Source organism: Diabrotica virgifera, chromosome 4, assembly GCF_917563875.1.
Source record: "Diabrotica virgifera virgifera chromosome 4, PGI_DIABVI_V3a".
NCBI lineage: Eukaryota > Metazoa > Arthropoda > Insecta > Coleoptera > Chrysomelidae > Diabrotica > Diabrotica virgifera.
This window is the reverse complement of record NC_065446.1, coordinates 21355440-21377771: the sequence shown is the minus strand read 5'-3', so window position 1 is coordinate 21377771 and position 22332 is coordinate 21355440. Positions and strand designations below refer to the sequence as shown.

Sequence of the window (22332 nt, the reverse complement as noted above, 5' to 3'; positions counted from 1 at the left end):
GCAAACAAAACCGTAGTAGATAATTTCATACAACAACATGGCTCTATAGAAGTACTCGGCGAAGTTGTAACAGCACGGAGACTTGTCTCTCCAGCAGAAAGACTAGTCTTGTCTGGTGTCTGCCTCAATTCCTCATCAAGTATTAGTTGAAGAATTACAGAATATAGGTTTAAAGTTTATTTCCCCAATAACATTTCTGAAAATTAGCTCAACTCTTCCCGAATATAGTCACATATTGAGCTTTCGGAGGCAAGTTTATGTAAGCCCTATAACATCACCAATTCCAGGTTCTATTCTAATAAATTTCGATCAAACACCTTATCGCATATTTTTGGCACAAGGTACACTCACCTGTGTTATTTGCAAAAATACAGGACACATATCATCCCAATGCAATAACAGTTCAGTAACGGAATCAACTCATATTGATTCAAACAATGAAGTACCAAATCAAACAGATCCAACAAGTATATTACACAAGTTACCAAACACTCAGCAGTCATCAAGTTATGCATTATCAAATCCGAGCATATCACCTACACCTACAAATCTCCATGACCAAGAAATTACTAATACTCCTACTCATAGCAACACTTTCAGTCATCCACGTTCAACGGCAATACCGTTTTCACAAACTCTTAAAGCAATATCCTCCAATCTATCAGCACCTCTTCCATTAGATACAACTGCAGAAAACTCCAATAAAACTGATACATCACCACAACTTTCCGAAACAACCATTTCAACCAATCTTACAATCAAAACTTCAAGCTCGACTTCTGTCATTACCAATGAGTCTGCTTCAGTACTTCCAAAGGTAATAAAGCCACAACATCTAAGTGAAAACTCTAATAGCACTTGCGAAAACGCAAGTTCTTCCATAAAACGCAGTATTGGTGAGATCGATACTCCTCCTTCAGACTCAGCAATTTCATCACAAAATCTGTTTGCAATACCCAAATCTTTTAAACCAAAAAAACCGCGCTCATCTAAAGTCCCATCGACACGGGAAACTCTTGAAAATTTTATTGATAATCATACCCCACCATTCGTTTTAAATTACCACCAATTGTCCTTACTGATTGATAATGTCCAAGGCTCCCCCGACACTATTAGCGTCGTTAAAGAATTTACAACTGATATGCCTGGTTTACTCTATCTTTTACAAAGCAGCTATCAATATGCAAATGATAGATCTACAAAAACTAAGTTTACAAAACTTAAAAAGAAACTTCTTAACCATTTAGGGAAAGAGATTTCTGACGTAGACAGTGACTCTTCTGTAGATAATTGCTCAGTATCTTCTAACTCCGAATCTGTTAACAACACTCAACTCGATACTTCAATGGAACATTGATGGATTTTTCCATGGTCTTTCCCAAGCTCATGAACATGGAAGAAGCGTTCAATTTGTATGGGTTCTCTCACACGTCGGAATAACAGGAAATGAAGAAGCTGACAGGACTGCACGAGAGGCAATTTCAAGTGATTTCTCGGAGCAGATAGACAATTGTGTTTCCAGTGACTTAAAAGCTTATTTTAAAAATAAAGTGTTGTGTTTGTGGCGAAATAAGTGGTCTCAATCTAATTCTAAGTTAAATAAAATAAAAAATAATGTGTCTCAGTGGTTTCCATCGTCGCGCAATAGACGAGAACAAATTGCGGTTGCGCGTTTACGTCTAGGACATACCAGGTTAACGCACTCTTACCTTTTCACAAAGAGTAATCCACCTATATGCGATCAGTGTAACGTCCGATCAACAGTCGAACACTTTTTAATAGTTTTTAGTAAATATGACCAAGAAAGACAGCGCTACAAGATCCCAAACGCTCTACCACAGGCTCTAGGTCAAAACTATTCCTGCGACAATATAGTTAATTATCTAAAATCCATAAACATTCTGTACAACCTGTAGTTGTTTACTTTTGTTATTTATATTTTGTTCCGTCGCTAATAACCTTTTGGTGGATGCGACTTCTTTTTTCTAATAAAAAAAAATATGTTTTTACAATATATATGTTTTTACGTATACCGATCTTGAACTTTAAAATTCAATTTATTCATCCCAGGTTTTTCTGTTTTTTTTTTACATGCAATATTGATCATGCTTTCCTCCAAAAATTGTAAAGTTTTAAAGTTACCAGCAAGGAAAGTAGAAAAACGCAGTCGTATATCATTTTTTGACAGCCTTGAAAAAAAAATACCATTTTTAGCGGTGCGATGTGCTTGATTTCATCAGCATTTTTTGTCGATTTTTATATTTTTATATGGAAAATCCTTGAGAATTTCATTCGCAAATATAATAATCTTCTCAGTCATTATATTTTATATTTTTCTTTAAAGTCTTAACAGATATAGAAATCCCTTTTTTGTTACTCCTTCATTAACGATCGTCTTTTTAAAATTTTTTAATTTTCCGGCATTAATGTGAGTTTTAACTTTCTGCTTATACTCATTATATTAGAGGTATCAAACGATGTTAATTGGACCATTTCAAGTTGTTTTGCTTCCCTTTTAATTTACACAATATTGCTACCTAATTAAAATTCTCCCTTCTGTTGTAACTTTATTGAACCTAGAAATACATCCTATTATTCTATCCCAGCATTTTTTGTCGATTTTTATATTTTTATATGGAAAATCCTTGAGAATTTCATTCGCAAATATAATAATCTTCTCAGTCATTAAATTTTATATTTTTCTTTAAAGTCTTAACAGGTATAGAAATCCCTTTTTTGTTACTCATTCATTAACAATCGGCCTTTTTAAATTTATTAATTTTCCGGCCTTAATGTGAATTTCAACTTTTCTGGTTATACTCATTATATTAGAGGTAGCAAACGATGTTAATTGGACCATTTCAAGTTGTTTTGCTTCCCTTTTAATTTACACAATATTGGTACCTAATTAAAATTCTCTCTTCTGTTGTAACTTTATTGAACCTAGAAATACATCCTATTATTCTATCCTAGCATTTTTTGTCGATTTTTATGGAAAATCCTTGAGAATTTCATTCGCAAATATAATAATCTTCTCAGTCAATATATTTTATATTTTTCTTTAAAGTCTTAACAGATATAGAAATCCCTTTTTTGTTAATCCTTCATTAACCATCGTCCTTTTTAAATTTATTAATTTTCCGGCCTTAATGTGAGTTTTAACATTTCTGGTTATACTCATTTTATTAGAGGTAGCAAACGATGTTAATTGGACCATTTCAAGTTGTTTTGCTTCCCTTTTAATTTACACAATATTGCTACCTAATTAAAATTCTCCCTTCTGCTGTAACTTTATTGAACCTAGAAATAGAGCCTATTATTATCGTTAGAGCTACACTTAAAACAAAAGAAACCTCTGGGAGATAAATAGAAACATTTCAAGCATTAATTGCATTTTAAAATTTCTATCCTCTTTGGAATAAAAATAAACAGTGTCGGATAAAAATAGAATAAAACAAGCTGAAAATGTGAGCATTATCATAACGAAAACTTTGTTTATTTACGTATTTATATTCATAATATGTAAAATTTCTATTATGAAAAGTTGTTTACTATAAAGAGCTATGTTTTGAAATGCAATTATATCCTAATTTAAATTTTGTGAACTGTAAAGGTATAAACTATCCCAGTTAATGTCTGTTACAAAAAAAATTATTACTGATTGTTCTGCTTTGAACATATTTCAATACTAGTCCAACATCTTCGAAAGATGAAAGAAGCTTGGGGTCATTAATACTAAAAATTTGAGATTCAGATAACACTGATATTTTTTAAATTAATTATTAATTTATGCTCATTGGAAAATACGTACGAAAACAGTTCCAGAACCTTGCTAAAAATCACAAGTCACTAATAAATATCGTTTGTTTGTATTCTGTATGGCGTGAAAACGTACGTCTCATAGAAAAATATCCTCTTTGTTCCGCCTTCTCGATAATAAGCCCCTTTGTCTAAATGGTAAAACATAAAGGAGAAATATTTCACTCCTAAATCACGTGACAAATAACTTCTATTGCCGTCAGAATATGGTGGTGCAAAATAATGCTTAAAGGGATTTTCGTCTCAGTAAGTTATTATTTGTTTTCACCGTTACAATATAATGAATTCTCAGAGGTCTATTTAGATATTGGTCCATTCTATTATTAAAATATAAGTAGGAATATGGAATTTATAGAAGTAAAAGTCAGATATCGAGCACCTAGTTTATTAAATTTTGCCAAAGTATACTTTTCTGGCTAAAATATCATCACGGACGTTTCGTCTGATCAAGAAGGTATCCTGGCAAAATATCATAGCCATAACATTTGATTGGTGAGAGATTTGGCAAACTAACACATAACATTAAACACACACTGAACAAAGGACAAACAGTAGCGTACTGATAGATCGGCGGGCCCTGGTTCCAGTTGGGATGGGGGCCCGTCCCCCAATAAAAATACACGTTGTACACCTATCAAAAATTTTTTAATAAACATTAAAAATATAAATCATAATAAAGTATATATCATAAAATAAATCATATTAAGTGATACATATTGTGTCGATGTGTGCTTTTGCCCTGGGGGTGAGTTTCACCCCTTCTCGGAAGTGAAAAACATACGTACAAGATAAGTCTGGAATTGGAAAAACTGACTAATTCCAAGCAACTTTAGTTCTATAGAGTTTTTTTCACTAAGTCAATACTTTTCGAGATATTTGTGAGTGAATATGTTCATTTTTCACAAAAAAAAATACCTTTTAAGACGGAGTTTTAAATAAATTTTATTAATAAAAATATAACCTATAAACAAGTGAAAAAAATGGTGTATATGCGAAGACTGTACACCCAGGAGAAGCAGAGTTGTAGGTAATGAAAAGTAAGTTTTCATTCGTCAAATTCCAATTCGAATAATATTTCAACGTGAAATAACCAAAAATGAAGCGCTTTAGGGAAAAACTCATCACAGTTTTTTAAAGTTGTTAAAAAACATTTATTTTTGTATTTTTTTTAGTTTCTAGGATCATTATTAAGTGTAACGCTTAAAATAAAGTTGATCCCTTTTTTGATAAAAAAATCGTAAAAATCACTCCCTAATTATTAGCATCCCAAATGAAAGTGGTCGTTACCGCTCCATAAATTACTTGACTTATGTTTTGTTTATATGATCTGTAAGTTTTATCGAAGTGCCCGTTTAAAAAAAATTCAGTTTTAAATTAAAAGTTTTGACACTTTTTGTAAATACACTCACCGGCAGAAATAACCGCCACCCCACAAAATGGGTCATTTTTAATGTCTTGTGTTTCCTAAACCTGATGTCCGATTTAAGTTATTTTTTTAATATGTTATAGCCTTATTCTTTAACAATATCTCTGTAATAATATCGTTGCTAGAGAGGTACATTGTCATTGTATACAGGGTGTACGAATCAAACTGTGTTTTGTTCTCAAACTTTGGAACACCCTGTGGAATGTTCTAGCTTTTATAAAATACTGAAATTAAAACCCAACTAAGGTTTTCTTAACATTCTGTTTTTAATACATTCGCTGATGTTGGATAATAAGAAATTAGGCACTTTAACAACTACCCCTGTTTTTCTTCAATATAGGGTGTTTTTAAATAATTACGGCAAACTTTAAGGGGTAATTCTGCATGATAAAATAAGGACAGTTTGCTTTATAAACGTATGCCCGCAAATGCTTTGTTTCCGAGATAGGGGGTGTTGAAATTGTTTTTAAAAACTGACGATTTATTTATTGTCCTAAAACGGTTTGTGATATGCAAATGAAATTTGGTAGATTTTAAGAGGTAGTTATTGCGCATTTTTTGGCATGCACACCGAGAGAAAAAAATTCTTGACATAAAGAAACTTTATTAATATTTAAGAAAGATCGACTTGGCATATTGCCTAAGAAATATATCTTTGTATGTAAGATATAATTTTCTAAAATATTTCAAATAAATTCTACTATAGCCAAAGAAATATATCTTAAACATGGTTGAACTATCACTTTCTGGCAAACTTCAAACCCATTTATCAGAAAGAAATTACACTTGATGTTAATTAATTTTATTAGTCATAAAAATATATTTTCTACACAGTAGAAAACTATTCTTTCTGAGCAATAATATTTCTTAGTAAGGAATATTATTATTTTACTATTAATAATTAATTTATTTAATGTTAAGAAATATATTTCGCAGATATAAACGTATATTTAGAGTTAAGTTAATATTTCTTTAAAATAAAGTGATATTACATACCGCGAAATAAATCATTGTGTTAAGGTAAAATCATTATTTATTAATAAAACAAGATATAAAACGTTATTATTACATACAAATATTTTCTCCACTCTTAAACCACTGGCTTCTACACAACAATAAAAGGATGGAGAGGCAAATCCAACTTCCTCAAATTTTCCTTTTTTTTAATAGCACTTTGTATATCAGCAATTCACTAAAACAAAATCGTTATGTAAGAAAGAGTAAACTTACTTTAATAAAAAATTTTTTTATAAAGATATAGATATTTATTTTGACAAATTTAGGAAATACAAAAAAAAACAAATACACGGCCCCACGTAAGAACTATTAATACTAATAATAATCAATCATATTTAGTTCAAACATGGCATTATTTAACCTATACATCGTTGTTTATTTTTTTCTTTTTATTAATGAAATATTAATTATTTATTTGTATAATATTAAGTCACACAATAAACATTGTTTAGCTAAAACAAGAGGGAAAATACAACCAATGTAAAACATTGAAGCAGACATAATAATATGTAATTTTCTTAATTTTTATAATCTAAAAGACACAGCATACCTAATCATTAAGAAATTTTATTACGGGAAAGTATTATTAGTTTACATCTAAGTAATTTAATACATATTAACTAATTCACGGTTTTCGGCAATAACATTTCTTAACCATAAACATATATTTCTTTTAGACTAACTGATTTCTTTATCTCAAATAAATTAACAGAAAAAATCCTCAGCGTTGCACCCGCCATGTTTGATATAGCGTTATATTGTAAATTTTTATAGAAGACGATACATTCAAGAAACCTATTATAGTTGATACATAAGTATACACATTTTTAAAAAGGTACTTACATGTATGAAGTTCTAGAAGGTCCCGCAGTTGGTTAATAACTCCTTTCTTAATATTGTTCTGAAGCTATATATTATATCATTCTGTCCCAGCTTTAAATTGTGGCATATTTCCCAGCTCCTTTATTTCAGAGTCGTCCATAATTATACCTAAAAAGCATATAAAGATACTATTATATTTCTTTTTTAACCATTCGGATACGCAACAATATTATTATTACATCTTAAGTTACTCAATTTACTTTTATTTAATACCTATATATGTACGTACCTTCAAAATATCCGTTAATTTTTAAAGTACACCAATAAATCCAATATCCATCTATATGAACATGAACATATCACGCCATCTTGACAAACACTGACGACTAAATCATAAATAGTTAATCTGCGCAATTCTTTTGTGGAAGAAAATTTCTTTGCAAGTAACATTTCGGCCTTAATGACAAAGTTTTTATTTTATAACCACAGTTACTACAGAGGGTATTTCTGAAGAATTATTTCTTGTGGTTTAAAATATTTATTTAATTACAAGAAAATTTCTTGTTCACAAATATAAATATGCATTAACTTAACATTATATTTCTTATACTGCAAATTATTTGTAGTTTTCAATTTAACAAATAAAAACTTTAGGATAAGAAAATTAAATGTAACCATTAATGCATTTCTTAGTATTGAAGAAATTATCTGTAAGAAATTATTGAGTTGTGTTTAAAAAAACTCGTTTCTTTATATGTGAACCGGTATGTTTAAGTTAATAGGATATGTTAACTTTTAAGAAATATTGCTCAAAGAAATCGGTGTTTTAGGAGAAAAGAAATTGTTCTCTCGGTGCAATTAAGAATTTTATATTCACCATTGACGTGCATACGGGATATATCTAAAATGTTTATACAAGGTTTCAACAAGGTTTTTCTAATTGGTTATGGTTTGTCCCTTTCATATATTTGGTTTTATTATTATCCGGAACAGCAATGCTGTCAAGGAAATTATCATTTAGTTTGTATGGCCCTCTCCTACGTACACTGAATTGCATGTATAAAATTAAAACGCTGTAGGTATATTAGAAAGTGTACTGTTCGTATACAAAAAATTTCTTTATACTTATGTTCTTTGCAACTTTATGAAAACTGACTTAATTAAGGTTAAAAAAACTTTTAATTCCATTTTTCTTGAGTTCACTTACATCTTTTTATAGCTGCAAAGTCTTGTAGTTTATTATTTATAATTTTCCACATTGATGTATCTGCCATTACTACGGGAATCATACCTAGAGAAATTGTTGACATCAGCATTTGTGTGTTTGCCAAAGAAAGTGAATGCTAAAGAGTGCAGTGACTATCCAACCATAAGCTTAATGTTACATACCTTGAAAATTATCCACGCCAGAATACATTCGAAATTGGAGCTGGATATTAGTGACACTTAATATGAGTTCCGCAATGGTATGGGTACTAGAGAGGGATTATTGTCCTTCGACGTGCTGACACAGGGATGTTTAGATGTTAACCTTCCTCTTTACGTCTGTTTTATAGACTACAATAAAGCGTTTCATAAAGTAAAACATGATCGACTCATGGAAATTCTAAATAATAAAAACCTAGATGAAAGACGTTTAAGGTTAATAACACACCTTTATACAATCAGCGAGCAATAGTAATAATTGAAAAAGAAACATCTACAGAAATGGAAAAAGGAGTCATGCAAGGCTGCATACTATACCCTCAATTTTTAACGCTTACTCTGAAGAGGTAATTTGAGAAACTCTGGAAGATGAAACAGTCGGCATAAGAGTGAGAATGAAAACTCGTCGTTTATACCCCGTTTAGGCTTAAGCCTCTTCAGGGTGAAGGATCCTCCTTTTCAGGAATGTGGGAGATTGCGTCAATGATATGGAGAAGCAGAATTGCTAGTGGATTGGGTTAAGAAGGTGGTTTTAGCGCAGAAGCTGTAGAAGCGAAAGATAGAAATTGCCATGCTCAGCAAGCGACCAGTCAGTGAGGGGGTTCCAAATCTGTCACCTTAGAGGAACGCTCTTAGATCAGCGTGTGGGGATGCAGTTGTTTATCTGCGATACATTAAGGGAATTCAGTCTTATTTAACATCAGATATGCAGATATGCAAGTGGTGATACGGTAATAATAGCCGATAGTTTACACGACCAGGAAAGACTCATGAGATGAGTAAAATAGTAAGGTGTATTAGGGAGTACGGACTATATTTAAATTATCGAAAAGACGAAGTTTATGAGAATTAGTAAAAACAACCGTTTATACTAACGAAATATTGATAGTAGAGGGCCAACATATCGAAAGAGTAAAAAGTAAACTTACCTAGGAACACTTATAACAGAAAATTTTAATAATGACTACACTGCAGAAATTAAAGTCAGAATCGAACTAGCACGTTCTAATTTTATGAAAATGAAAAAGGTCCTATGTAGCAAAGATTTAACATTAGCTCTTAAAATACGCCTTACAAAATTTTACGTATACAGTGTAAGTATGGAGTGAAATTTTACGTATACTAAGGAGTGAAATCATGGACGTTAAATCTAGAGACAATTAGACGACTTAACGCTTTTGAAATGTGGACCTATAGAATAATTATAAGGGTTTCCTGGGTAGATAGAGTTACGAACAATGAAGTACTGAGAAGAATAGGCAAAAGGGAAGGAAACTGAACTTACAGTTAAAGAAAGAGAGCTAAGTATCTCAAACATGTGATGCGGGGTGAGAAGTATGGCATCCTGCGACTCACAATGCAAGGAAAGGAAGATGGCAGATGAAGCATTGGAAGAAGATGAATTTCATGGCTGAAGAACCTGAGAGAATGGTTTGGATTCATCTCAAAACAACTATTTAGAGCTACTGCCTCAAAAATGAAAATAGCTATGATGATTGCCAACCTCCGTAGCGGAGATGGCACCTGAAGAAGAAGATATTGATATAGGCTCATTGATTAATTTCTATTTAATAATGTGTAAATCTAATACACATTAATAATTTTTATACGTTGCCTGTAGGGATATGACGCACCTGTTAAAACTGTTACGTCAACTACATATTTATTGGTATTGACAGGTTACTCTATTAATCGAAATCCAAGTATTGGTTTTGACAAATTTCCTGCATAAATTTCCACTGTAACACACTGTTTTTATTTTTGTTTTCTCTTTTTAATTATAGCATGTCATCATTATTTTCTGTCCGCTATTATCATTGCTGAATAAATATCACTCGTAATATTGTACACAAAAAAAGATTAATGATTTGCGATTTGTAAGTTTCACAGCGAGCTTCAAAAAATGTGGAAAATATAAAAAGTAATTTCATATTTTTTTCTCGTAAACATGCTGTCGATACTTTTATAAATTAAATGAATAACGATGTTGCTCCTATTTTACTTACGCTCCAGCTTTTCGCATTTTCTGTGAAATTGAATGTCATCAACTCTCTCGTCCTCCGTCGGCTTCCAATGCCATCTCATGATACTCATGTCACTGTTGCCCTTTTTATTTATCTTATTATACAGCTTTTTTTAATCTACAAAATCTCATTTTTTCACATGCTTGTCACGTGATTTACATCTGGATGACCAACTGGGTCAATTTTGATCCGAAAATATGTTTGTCTTTTATAAATTCAGGCATATTTTCAATTTTTAACTCATTATTTTTTATCTGACTTTACTCTACATACTTTTACTATTCTAAAATTATTCTATATACCTTCATAGTTTTTAATAAGAAAATTTCCTATTAGTCCTGGGCGCATCTGTTTTGAGATGGACGTTGAGAGGTGACTCAAATTTTTTTGCAGAAATTGGTTGAAAATAAATCAAATAGTATTATTTGAGTTATCCTCCCTCTCAAAAAGGTCCGGAACATTGTTTAAATAACCAAAATGTCAAAAATTTAAGGAAAAATTCGATTTTTTTCTTGGTTTTTTGGTTATAACTTTAAAAGTATTCATTTTCAAGAAAAGGTGTACTGACATAAAAGTTGCATAATTAAATTTCCTACAATATAGAATTGGTTAAAAATTTAGAAAATAGTCACCCTAGTTGCAAAATAGCAATAATTGCGAAAAAATCATACAAAAACAAGTATTTGCATTTTACGTTTTTCAACCATTTATGCTACACCTAGGACCTTCATATTTCACTCAGAAAAACATTATGATACAGTAAAACAATACTGTAAATTTCATTAAGGTCGGTTCAATAGATTTTGCAAAATCAATTTTGCAATCCAGCTTTCGCAAAAAAAATTCATTTTTTCACAATATTACAGGACTGAAAATAAAGCAGATAGCACGTTGAAATTTTTTTTGCTTATAGAAGTGTACTGTACCTTTCATTTGCAATTTTCAAAATTAATATCGATTAATTACCACGGCGTCAGAAATTTTTTGAAATAAACAAAAATTTTTGGTGCTACGCGCAGGACAGCGGTGTTCGATTCACACAAGTTGATTTCCACCAAAATTTCTTCCAATCTTTATCTAACATATTATTTTCTTACTCTATATTTTGTTGTATTTTAATATTTTAATTCCACAAAAAACAAACTAATTTTATTATTGTTTATGAAATATTGTTTAAACAATTGCATATGTTTAAAAATAATAAACTTTTAATATTTAAGTTAAAATATATGAACAAAGAAAGTTTTTGCTAATAAAAGTGTTATTTCAAAGGATAGAGCATGTGTTTTTATTTTGCAATAAACAAATTTATTTATTTATATCGAAATATAATAAAAATTAAAATGTATCAATCATTATCAAAGGTTATTGGAATGTCCAATCAGAGCAAAATATCCGCTGTCCTGCGCGCAGCATCAATAATTAATGTTTATTTAAAAAAATTCCTGACGCCGTGGTGTTAATCGATTTTAAATTTGCAAAATTGCATATGAAAGGTACGGTACACTTCTATAAGCAAAAAATTTTCAACTTGCTGTCTGCTTTATTTTCGGTCCTGTAACATTTTGAAAAAATTAATTTTTTTTACGAAAGCTGGATTGCAAAATTTATTTTGCAAAATTTGTTGAATTGATCTTAATGAAATTAACAGTATTGTTTTACTGTATCATAAAGTTTTTCAGGGTAAAACATGAAGGTCCTAAGTGTAGCATAAATGGTTGAAAAACGTAAAATGCGAATACTTGTTTTTGTATATTTTTTTCAAAATTATTGCTATTTTGCAACAAGGGTGACTATTTTTTAAATTTTTGACCAATTTTATATTGTAGTAAATTTAATTACGCAACTTTTATGTCAGTACAACTTTTCGCGGAAATGGATACTTATAAAGTTATAATCAAAAAACCAAGAAAAATATCGAATTTTTCCTTAATTTTTTGATATTTTGATTATTTAAACAATGTTCCGGACCTTTTTGAGAGGGAGGATAACTGAATTATTATTATTTGAGTTATTTTCAAGCAATTTCTGCAAGAAAATTTGAGTCACCTTTCAACGTCCAAATGTACTAATATTTTTACAGATCCGCCCTGGTCTATATATTTCACGAATAAAATATATTTTCTGAATTTGGTGTCAAAGACGACCCCCTTGGCTTACCATGTTCCAATAGTATATATTAGTATTATGTCGAATTCCGAGTTTTGCGACTCTGCGAGTAATAGGTAGTATAAATGCATTTGCCCTGTAGGTACATCGATAATAATTATGAAGACAATGAACAAGACAAATTAATATTTTCCAAGTAGGCTCTTTATTCAAAATTTGGCCCTTGAGCAAGTTACAGCCTCTATACAATTCGACCCGCATCAAGGTTTTTCATAAACGCATTTAAACAGCCATAGATATCGTACTAACAAAATCTTCTGAAAATTCTGTAGACAGGGAATACTGTAAATTCCAGAAAACGTGACCGATGTAAAATTTGCACTCGATCATCCAATCGAAAAATTAATGCGAAAAGTGCAAACATTTTGTGTGCCAGGAACACACTAATATTTAAAATATGTTTCAGATTCAGTTCACAGTCTTGTCACAAAGCGTGTTTGATAACGGGTAAACCTAGAAACACGTGTCAGAGGACAGTAAGAGACTTGAATTAAATTAATACGAAACCGTATATTTTTACTTGGTTTCACGCTATACTCGGTGCAAAGTACAAAATGATAGCGGTTAGACTGTTAGACTGTTAAACGTCTGATGTTTTAGTGGACTAGATTCCTAGCATCACCAGATGGCATGAATGGATATGCTTCGGGTTCACAGTTTACCTTAATCATTATCGACACTCACTGCATCTTTCCTTCTAGTTTCCACCAAGCTTCAATTTTATAAAAAAAAATCGAGAAATAGTATCTAGCCAACCTAACGCTTAGCTCTACCTTCAAATCTCTGATGCAGAGTCATCATTCTCTTTGCTTTATCCCTATGCGGGGTCGGCTTCCCTAATTGCATTTCTCTACACAATTCTATCTTGGGTCATATCAATGTTAATCCCCTTTACCAACATGTCCTGCCTTATCGTCTCCCCTAAGGCCTTTAGTCTTCCACTCCTACTCCTTCCAGGAATCTGCACTTCAGCTATTCTTCGAATTGGGTGATTAACGTCTCGCCGTTGAATATGACCAAACCATCTTAACCTATGCTTTCTCGTTTTGGCATCAATTGTTGCCACACCTAGACTTCCCCTAATATACTCATTTCTAATTTTATCTTTCTTTGTCACTCCACTCATCCATCTAAGCATTCTCATTTCCGCCACATGAAATCGTTGTTCCTCTTTCTTTTTCACTGCCCAACGTTCAGTTCCGTACATCATAGCCGGTCTTATGGCTGTTTTATAGAATTTTCCCTTCAGCTTCATTGGAATTTTTCTGTCACACAACACGCCACTCGCTTCTTTCCACTTCATCCATCCAGCCCTAATTCCACTGCATGCATATCCATCTATTTCTCCATTACTCTGTAATACCGATCCTAGGTACTTAAAACTATTGCTTTTCACAATCATTTCACCATCCAAAGGTACCATTTTATTTGTAGTAGCTCCATCTTTAAATGAACATTCCAAATACTCTGTTTATGTCCTACTAAGTTTTAAACCTTTTTCCTCCAGAGTTTCTCTCCACTGTTCCAGTTTTGTTCTAATCTCTTTCACTATTTCCTACTGACACGACATCATCAGCATACATTAAGCACCGTGGAATGTTACCCTGTAGTTTCGCTGTTTTCTGGTATAAAACTAATGAGAATAAATACGGACTAAGCACAGAGCCTTGGTGCAATCCTACTTTCACATGAAATTTATCAGTCTCTCCCACACCTGTCCTAATACTACTCGTTACTGCCTCATACACATCCCTCACAATCTTTACATATTCACCTGGGACTCCTTTCCTATTGAGTGCTCACCACAGAATCTCTCGAGGAACTCTATCATATGCTTTCTCAAGATCAATGAATACCATTTGAGCGTTTGTTTCTTTACTCCTGTATTTTTTCATCAACTGCCTTATAATGAAAATTGCATCTGTTGTTGATCTACCCTGCATAAAGCCAAATTGATTCTCGGATATTTCGGTCTCTTCACGTATTCGTCTATCAATTACTCTTTCCCATATTTTCATGGTGTAGCTAAGCAGCTTTATAGCCCTGTAGTGTGTACATTGTTGTATATCTCCCTTGTTTTTGTAAACAGGTACCAGTATACTGCTTGTCCATTCGTTTGGCATTTGTCCAACTTCCATAATTCTATTAAATAGACTTGCTAGCCACCTTGTTCATGTCTCTCCCAATGCTCTCCATACTTCCCCAGGAATATCATCTGGTCCTACCACTTTTCCTTTCTTTATTTTTTGAAGCGCTTGAGCCACTTCCTCGTTGGTTATTTTGGTGACCATTGCTGCTCCTGTCTACGTTGCCTCTACAGGCTGTCTGTCAAATTCTTCATTTAATAAGCTGTCAAAGTACTTTTTCCATCTCTTTTTGACATCCCATTCGTGAACTAGTATTTTATTATTTTCATCTCGGATACATCTAATCTGATTAAAATCTTTTGCTTTATTTGCTCTCTGTTTGGCTATTTTATATATCTTCGTTTCGCCTTTCCTGGTATCGAGTTGATCGTATAGGTTTGAATACGCTTCTGCTTTGTCTTTTGCTACTGCTACTTTCGCTTCCTTTTTCGCCACCGTATAGTTTTGAAGATCTGTGTCGGATCCGATTTCTTGCCACCTTTTGTATAATTTTCTCTTCTCTTTTATTTTTTCTTGTACTTCGTTTGACCACCACCAAGTCTCTTTATCCTCAAACTTTTTTCCAGACGTTTTCCCAAGTATTTCAATAGCAGTCTCCCTAATACTACTGGCCATTTTTCTCCAAATTGTATTAGGGCTTCCTTTTATGTTCCAACAAATTTTTTCTACTATTTTTCTCCTGAATAGACCTTCTTTCTCATCTTTTAGCAGCCACAACTTGATTTTTTGTGGTCCTCTCCGATAGTTTTGTTTAGTTTCGCTTTTTACTTCAATGTCCAGAACAAATAGCTTATGTTGTTGGCTTACTGTCTCACTAACTATTACCTTGCAGTCCTTGAATTCACGTATCTCTTCTTTCCTTATCATAAAGTAGTCTATTTGGGATTGATGTTGTCCACTTTTGTAGGTAATAAGTTGAGTTTCTCTCTTTTTAAAGAATATGTTAACAATCGTCATATCCAATGCTGTTGCTAATTCAAGCATGTCATCTCCAGCTTCATTTCTAGTTCCAAAGCCTAATCCCCCGTGTATTGTTTCATATCCTGTCTTGGTTTGGCCCACATGTGCATTGAAATCACCTCCTATTATAACTTTCTCCTCTCCTATGCAGAGTACTCTCCTCATTTTGTTAAATAGATAGATAGAATAGTTAGAAATATGCTTTATTGTCATGAAAAATTTAACGATTTTATAGACAAAGCTTACAAGAATCATAAATAAGAACAATAACAAATAATAAATAGAGTTTACTAAAATGATATAAATCGTCAATATAAATAAAATATAATGAAGTGAAACAAAAAACAGTAACAATCTATTGCAAAATTAAAAGAAAAATGCAAATTTCATAATCTACTTTAAGAAATTTAATAAGTTAAGTTAAGCTGCTGCATATGACACTTAAATATAGATTAAGATTCTACTTATACATTTAACCCTCCGTTAGTCGCTAGGATAAACGGAGCATCAAGAGTCGCTACGGTGTCATAAACCGACAATTAAAAAAAATAGTTATTGCTATAAAATTCATACAAATATTTTATATTGTGTATAGGAATGACTGAAAAATATTTTTGAAAATGTTTTATTGAAAAAAAACAGATATAAAATGAAAAACCCTAGTATAGCAATATACATATTGTTATTTGTAATATAAAAATATTCGCTAGGAACCATTTCCCATAATTCCAACAAACGTTTTTGTTCGGCTTCAAAGGACATCTATAAATAAGATTTGACCAAAACTTACTGATAAAATGCAATAATAAGATGCTAAACCTTTACCTGAACTGCAAGTTATGCCAATAAAGTAATAACCACACCGTTAGTCGCTACGGAGTCTTGCACCGAAAATAGCAATAAAACTCGCACAACTGTACCCAAGTAGGTAAGAATGTATACTAACACGAGGTTAGTTGATAGGAAGAGGTACAGAAAGTGGCGATAGAAAAAACCAGTTATTTTGTAAATCCCGAATGAATAATTCTGTCGTCGGTGTGTGACACCGATAGCGACTAACGGAGGGTTAAGAATACTGCACTTTCTTAGTTATTACGCCAGTCAATGGGAGCAAGAATAGGATATTCCCTCCGAATTCCATCCTGCTGCAAGAATTTTAATGAAATTTTGGGAATAGCCTCTACTTATCTCCTAATTCAAAGTCTACCCTATACCAATGTGTACTTTTATCTTGGGGATGGTTCCCACCCCTTCTCGATGGTGGAAAATTTCTTGGTTAAAATAACTACGGAAGTAGCTAGAGAACCTAACTCTAAGCAAAAACTGTTGTATAATTTTTCTTGAAAATTCAATATTTTTTGAGTTATTCGTGGTTTAAAATTGGCTATTTTCGCACACCTTTTCGAACAGTTTTTTGCGAATGAGTACCTTAAAAACTGTGCATCTAAATAAAAAAACTGTATAAAACATTTACGTTGCTTATAAAAAACAAAGATATTAGTTCATTCATCAATCTTCTAGTTATAATACAAAAAGAGATATATGGTAGGTGAAAAAAGTTTGTTTTTTTGGTGCATGTTTAAATCGTTGTATTCAACTTGAAATAACAGAGAAACGGTCGATTTTAGGTGTATAATGATATAAATCGTTAATATGATATGATTATCTTTTGTAATGCTTGAAAAGACCTTTAAAATGAGTAATATTAAAACTCTATTACATTTAAACTAAGCGAGATATGCTGCATAAAAAAATGATGACTAATATATTTTAAGAAAAAATGAGAAATATACTTAACCCCTCATCCACCAGCATTTTAATGCCTCATTTCACTTCTACAATACCTTTAATTATAGTGTTATTTCTATGTTTAAAAGGTTGGATCGGTTTAAGATGAATGGTTTTTAAAAAACAATAAGATCAATTTATAGAGCGCATTTTTCAATTTCCTTAAAAATCTTTCTTTTTCTACGTAACTTGAAAATAATAAGAGATACAATAATGAAAAACTAAACCAAAATTTTTATCTAACAAAACCCTACATTTTTGTGTGAAATCTTTTTTTCGTATCTCTTATCATTTTCAAGTTACATGTAGAAAAAGAAATAGACAAGGCAAAACGGCGGGTTCGTTGGGAATATTTTTGCATAATCACATTCGTGAGACATCCCAGAATAAGGTTCGAAGTCGCCCACGAGAGAAGTGGGCCAATTTTTTTTAACGATTTTTTTTTTAATCAAATTGCAAAAATCAATATTTTGGCCCGGACTATTTTTTTTTAGATTTTTTGTACCATTATGGACAAAAAAGGTCTCTTATAATTTTTCTCTAAAGTTGATCTTTTTCGAGTTATAAGCAAGTTAAAATTTGAAAAACGCGAAAATGGCGATTTTTAAGGTTTAATAACTCGGTCAAAAATTAATATTTTTAAAGTCAGAAAGTGACTAAATCAAAGTTTAAAGTCGCGGTTACATGATCCTGAAGAAATCTGTGTCATTAATTTACTACTAAGCTGTTATTTTTAATTAATAACAATGAGTGGTTGTATCGTATTGACGCTGCTGTAATTGTGAGTGCGAGTAAGATGCACAATTGGACTGCTGGAATAGCTTCTCTCTCGCACTCAGCATTTACAGCCCCGCACACGTGCATGGCGCTTATTATTATTACTTAAAAATAACAGCTTAGTAATAAAATAAAGGAAAAAATTTCTTCAGGATCTTGTAGGGGGGGCTTCAAACTTTGATTTAGTCATATATTGACTTTCATAATAATAACTTTTAACCGAGTTATTAATCCTTGAAAATCGCCATTTTTCGTTTTTTTCAATTTTAAATTGCTTATAAGTCGAAAACAATCAACTTTAGAGAAAAATTATAAGAGACCTTTTTTGTTCAGAATGGTCCAGAAAATTAAAAAAAAATTTCGGGTCAAAAATATTGATTCTTGCAATTTGATTAAAAAAAAATTGGCCCACTTTTCACTTGGACGACTTCTTGAACCTTAGTCTGGGATGTCTCACGAATGTGATTATGCAAAAAAATCTCATGGGAATATTTTCCCTTCGAACCCGCCGTTTTCGCCTTGTCTATAAGGAAATTTAAAAATGCGCTCTATAAATTGATCTTATTGATTTTAAAAACCATTCATTTTAAACCCGTCCATAAACCATAAAACCAACACAATAATAAAAAGTATTGTAAAAGGAAAACGGTGCATTTAAATTGTGATGGATGAGGCGTTAAATATAATTCTCATTTTTTCTTAAAATGCATTAGTCATTAATTTGTTTTACAGAATATCTAGCTTAGTTTGAATGTAATAGACATTTAATATTGCCCATTTTAAAGGTCTTTTCAAGCACTGCAAAAGGTATTGGTAGCAATATACACCCAAAGTCGACCGTTTCTCTATATTTCAAGTTGAATACACCGATTTGAGCATGCACCAAAAACACAAACTCTTCTCACCTACCATATCTCTTTTTGTATTAAGTATGACTAGAAGATTTTGTGAACGGACGAATCTTTTGTTTTTTATAAGCTACAAAAATATGTTATATAGTTTTTTTCGTCAGATGTATAGATTTCGAGGTATTCGCAAAAAAACGTATGAAAAGGTGTCATTTTTCAATGACAACTGACAATTTTCAACCACGAATAATTCAAAAAGTATTGAGTTTTCGAAAAAAAAAATATAGAACAGTTTTTGCTTGGAATTAGGGTTTCTAGCCACTTCCGTAGTTATTTTAACAAAAAAATTTCCACCCCCGAGAAGGGGTAGGAACCACCCCCAATATAAAAGCACACATCGGCATAGGGTAGACTTTGTTTCTTGAGCCATTCTCTACTTATTGTGAGAATATCAAGTAAATCGGTGTAGTAGGATGGAATTCGGAGCCACTTAATTGACTGCCCTATATTGGTTAAGAAACTCTGCTATTGAATAATAATATGGTCTTTCAGATAAATAGGCTTTAGTCATGTTAAGGAACTTGGGGAAAGATGTTGCTGATTTAAGTTGTAGAGGGAGATGGTTGTAAAGTTTTTTTGCTGAAGGTAGTGTTAGAATCCTTTGAAATTTACTGTAGCCGTCTTTTCTATTCTGATTTTTATTTCCTGGAAGTAATAATTTGTGAAATTAATCATTGTTCCAGGATATGCATATTATTCTACTCATTCGACATTGCTTCTGTTTATGAGGAGATTCTCGTTATTTTTTTGAATTTGAGATAGCCTTATAAATGTTTTCTTGTTGATGTTCATTGTTACTTATACCGTATTCTTGGCCATACACCGCTATTGTGTTCAGCAGTCTCTGAAGATCTTCAATATTTTCGGCTAAAATGACAGTGTCATCCGCATATCTAATGTTGTTAATGGGCATTCCATTTACCTTTATTCTAGCTGTCTCGCTCTTAAGAGGATGTCTTCCGAGTTGGCATTAAAAAGAATTGCAGATAATAAGCAACCCTGTCTCACCCCAAGTCTAGTTTCAATTTTCTCTAACAGCCGTTCGTTGACACGTACTTTGGCATGCTGCTTGTAGTGTAGATTCGATATGATCCTGAGGTCATTGTAATCTATCTTCTTTGGTATCAGGACATTCATTAATTGATGATGACTTTACCGAATGCTTTATTACAGTCAACAAAACACGCATGCATACCTTGATTGACGTGACTAATGACTATGCTATTAAAAAACATTTCTCTTCTTCTCCGATGATAAGTACAGGTGAGACCCGAAACCGCCTGTAAACTAATTTGAAATCAGTTGTGAAGAGGTGTGCGAATTGAAAGAATAATGGAGAAATCCAGTTTTCTGGTCACCACAATAAAATCATAAAATCCATCGCCTACCTACGTAAATTTCCGAGTATTTCATCGGGAGTCAATTGGAGCAAACTTATTTATCCGTAGAGGGCTTATTACCTGAGAGTGGGAGCCAATTCATGTGTACCAGCGGCATCGGGACATGGGGGATTCATATTTGTGAAACCTTTTGCGACTCCTACATATATTTGAATATATTATTTTTTTTCCAATATTCATTTCATTTTTATTACCCAGGTAGTATTTCTGAGCATATAAACTGTTAAATATGCGCATACAAATGTCTTGTTAATTATTCTCAAAATATGTCCCTTGAATAGTATATGTGAATATATGCATAATTTTCACCATTTAGAGATTTTTATTTTTTTATATACCGCAAATTGATACCCTCATAGAGCTGATTTTTGCAGGATTTTTTGATAAAATATTTTTCCATCTACCTCTACCGAAAGTATAATTTTCCTGACTTGATTGTAGGGAAAAAGTCGTACTTTTCCTTCTTAGGGAGTCAAAGTAATTTTACTCCCTAGTATCATGGTATGGCATTGATAAAATAAGTTATTGACGCCCTATACAATATTATATTATCTATTACGTAAGTGTCTATAGCCCAATAAATGACCGGTTTGGAGTGTAATTTTCAGGGGCAACTCCGAATTGCATGAAAATTTGGATTTAGGTTCTACTTACCCTCCACTTCAAAGTTGAATTTGTCCCATTGGTTGCTTTTACTTGGGGGGTGACAGTCACCCCTTCTCAGGGGTGAAAAACGCGTGTTTAAAATAAGCCCGGCAATGCATAAATTGACCGATTATAAGCAGCTTTAGTTCTATAAAGTTTTTTACGTAAGTCAATACTTTTCGCGTTATTCGCAATTGAAAATGTTGATTTTTCGACAAAAAAACTACGTTTTGAGACAGTTTTTCGCAAATAACTCGAAAATAAATATTTTATCGAAAAAAATATTCTAATCAAAAGTGTAGCTTATAAAAAAACAAAAAGAAATGGTGTATCAGTAAAGTATATAAATTGAGAAAAAGCAAAGTTGTAGCTAGTGAAATATACGTTCTTATTCGTCTAATTCCAAATCGAATAAGTCAACGCGAAATCACCGAAAAATTAAGCACTTTTCGGGAAAAGCTTGTTAAAACTTTTAAAGTACCTAAAAAAATATTTATATTTGTTTTTTACAAAAGTTTCTAGCGCCAAAGATAAACGAGTTACACTGAAAAAAAAGTTGGCCCCTTTTTTTGGTAAAAAAAATTGTGAAAACCTCCCTCTATTTAGCACCCTAAATAAAATTAATCGTTACCGCTTTACCATTTATTTTAACTGTATGTATATTGTTTATATGATCTGTAAGTTTGATTGGCTTGAAGTGCTTATTTTTTAAAAAATTTGGTTTTATAGTAAAACAAAATTTTCTAAAAATTTTTGAAAAATTTCCTTTTTGCAAAATAACTTAAAAAGTATTAGTTATAAGAAAAATCTTAAAGAGTAAAAAAATATAGGTTTTCTTATTATAAATACGCTAGTTTCATTTTGTTTTTCCGCAAGACAAAAATTGGTTAAGTTATGGCTGTTCAAAATTTGCATACACTCGTGACTAGTGACTCGTTCAAGCTTTTTTAACTATAACCCTTTCAAAAATAAGCACTATAAACCGGTTAGACTGACAGATCATAT

General features: G+C 31.9%; 1 protein-coding gene across 2 annotated transcripts in view; it reads left to right on the top strand.

The window, feature by feature from the left end:
* Positions 1–22332, top strand: part of LOC126882946 (adipokinetic hormone/corazonin-related peptide receptor variant I) — an 815905-nt gene that overhangs the window by 341747 nt on the left and 451826 nt on the right. The gene's annotated exons all lie outside the window — the stretch shown is intronic.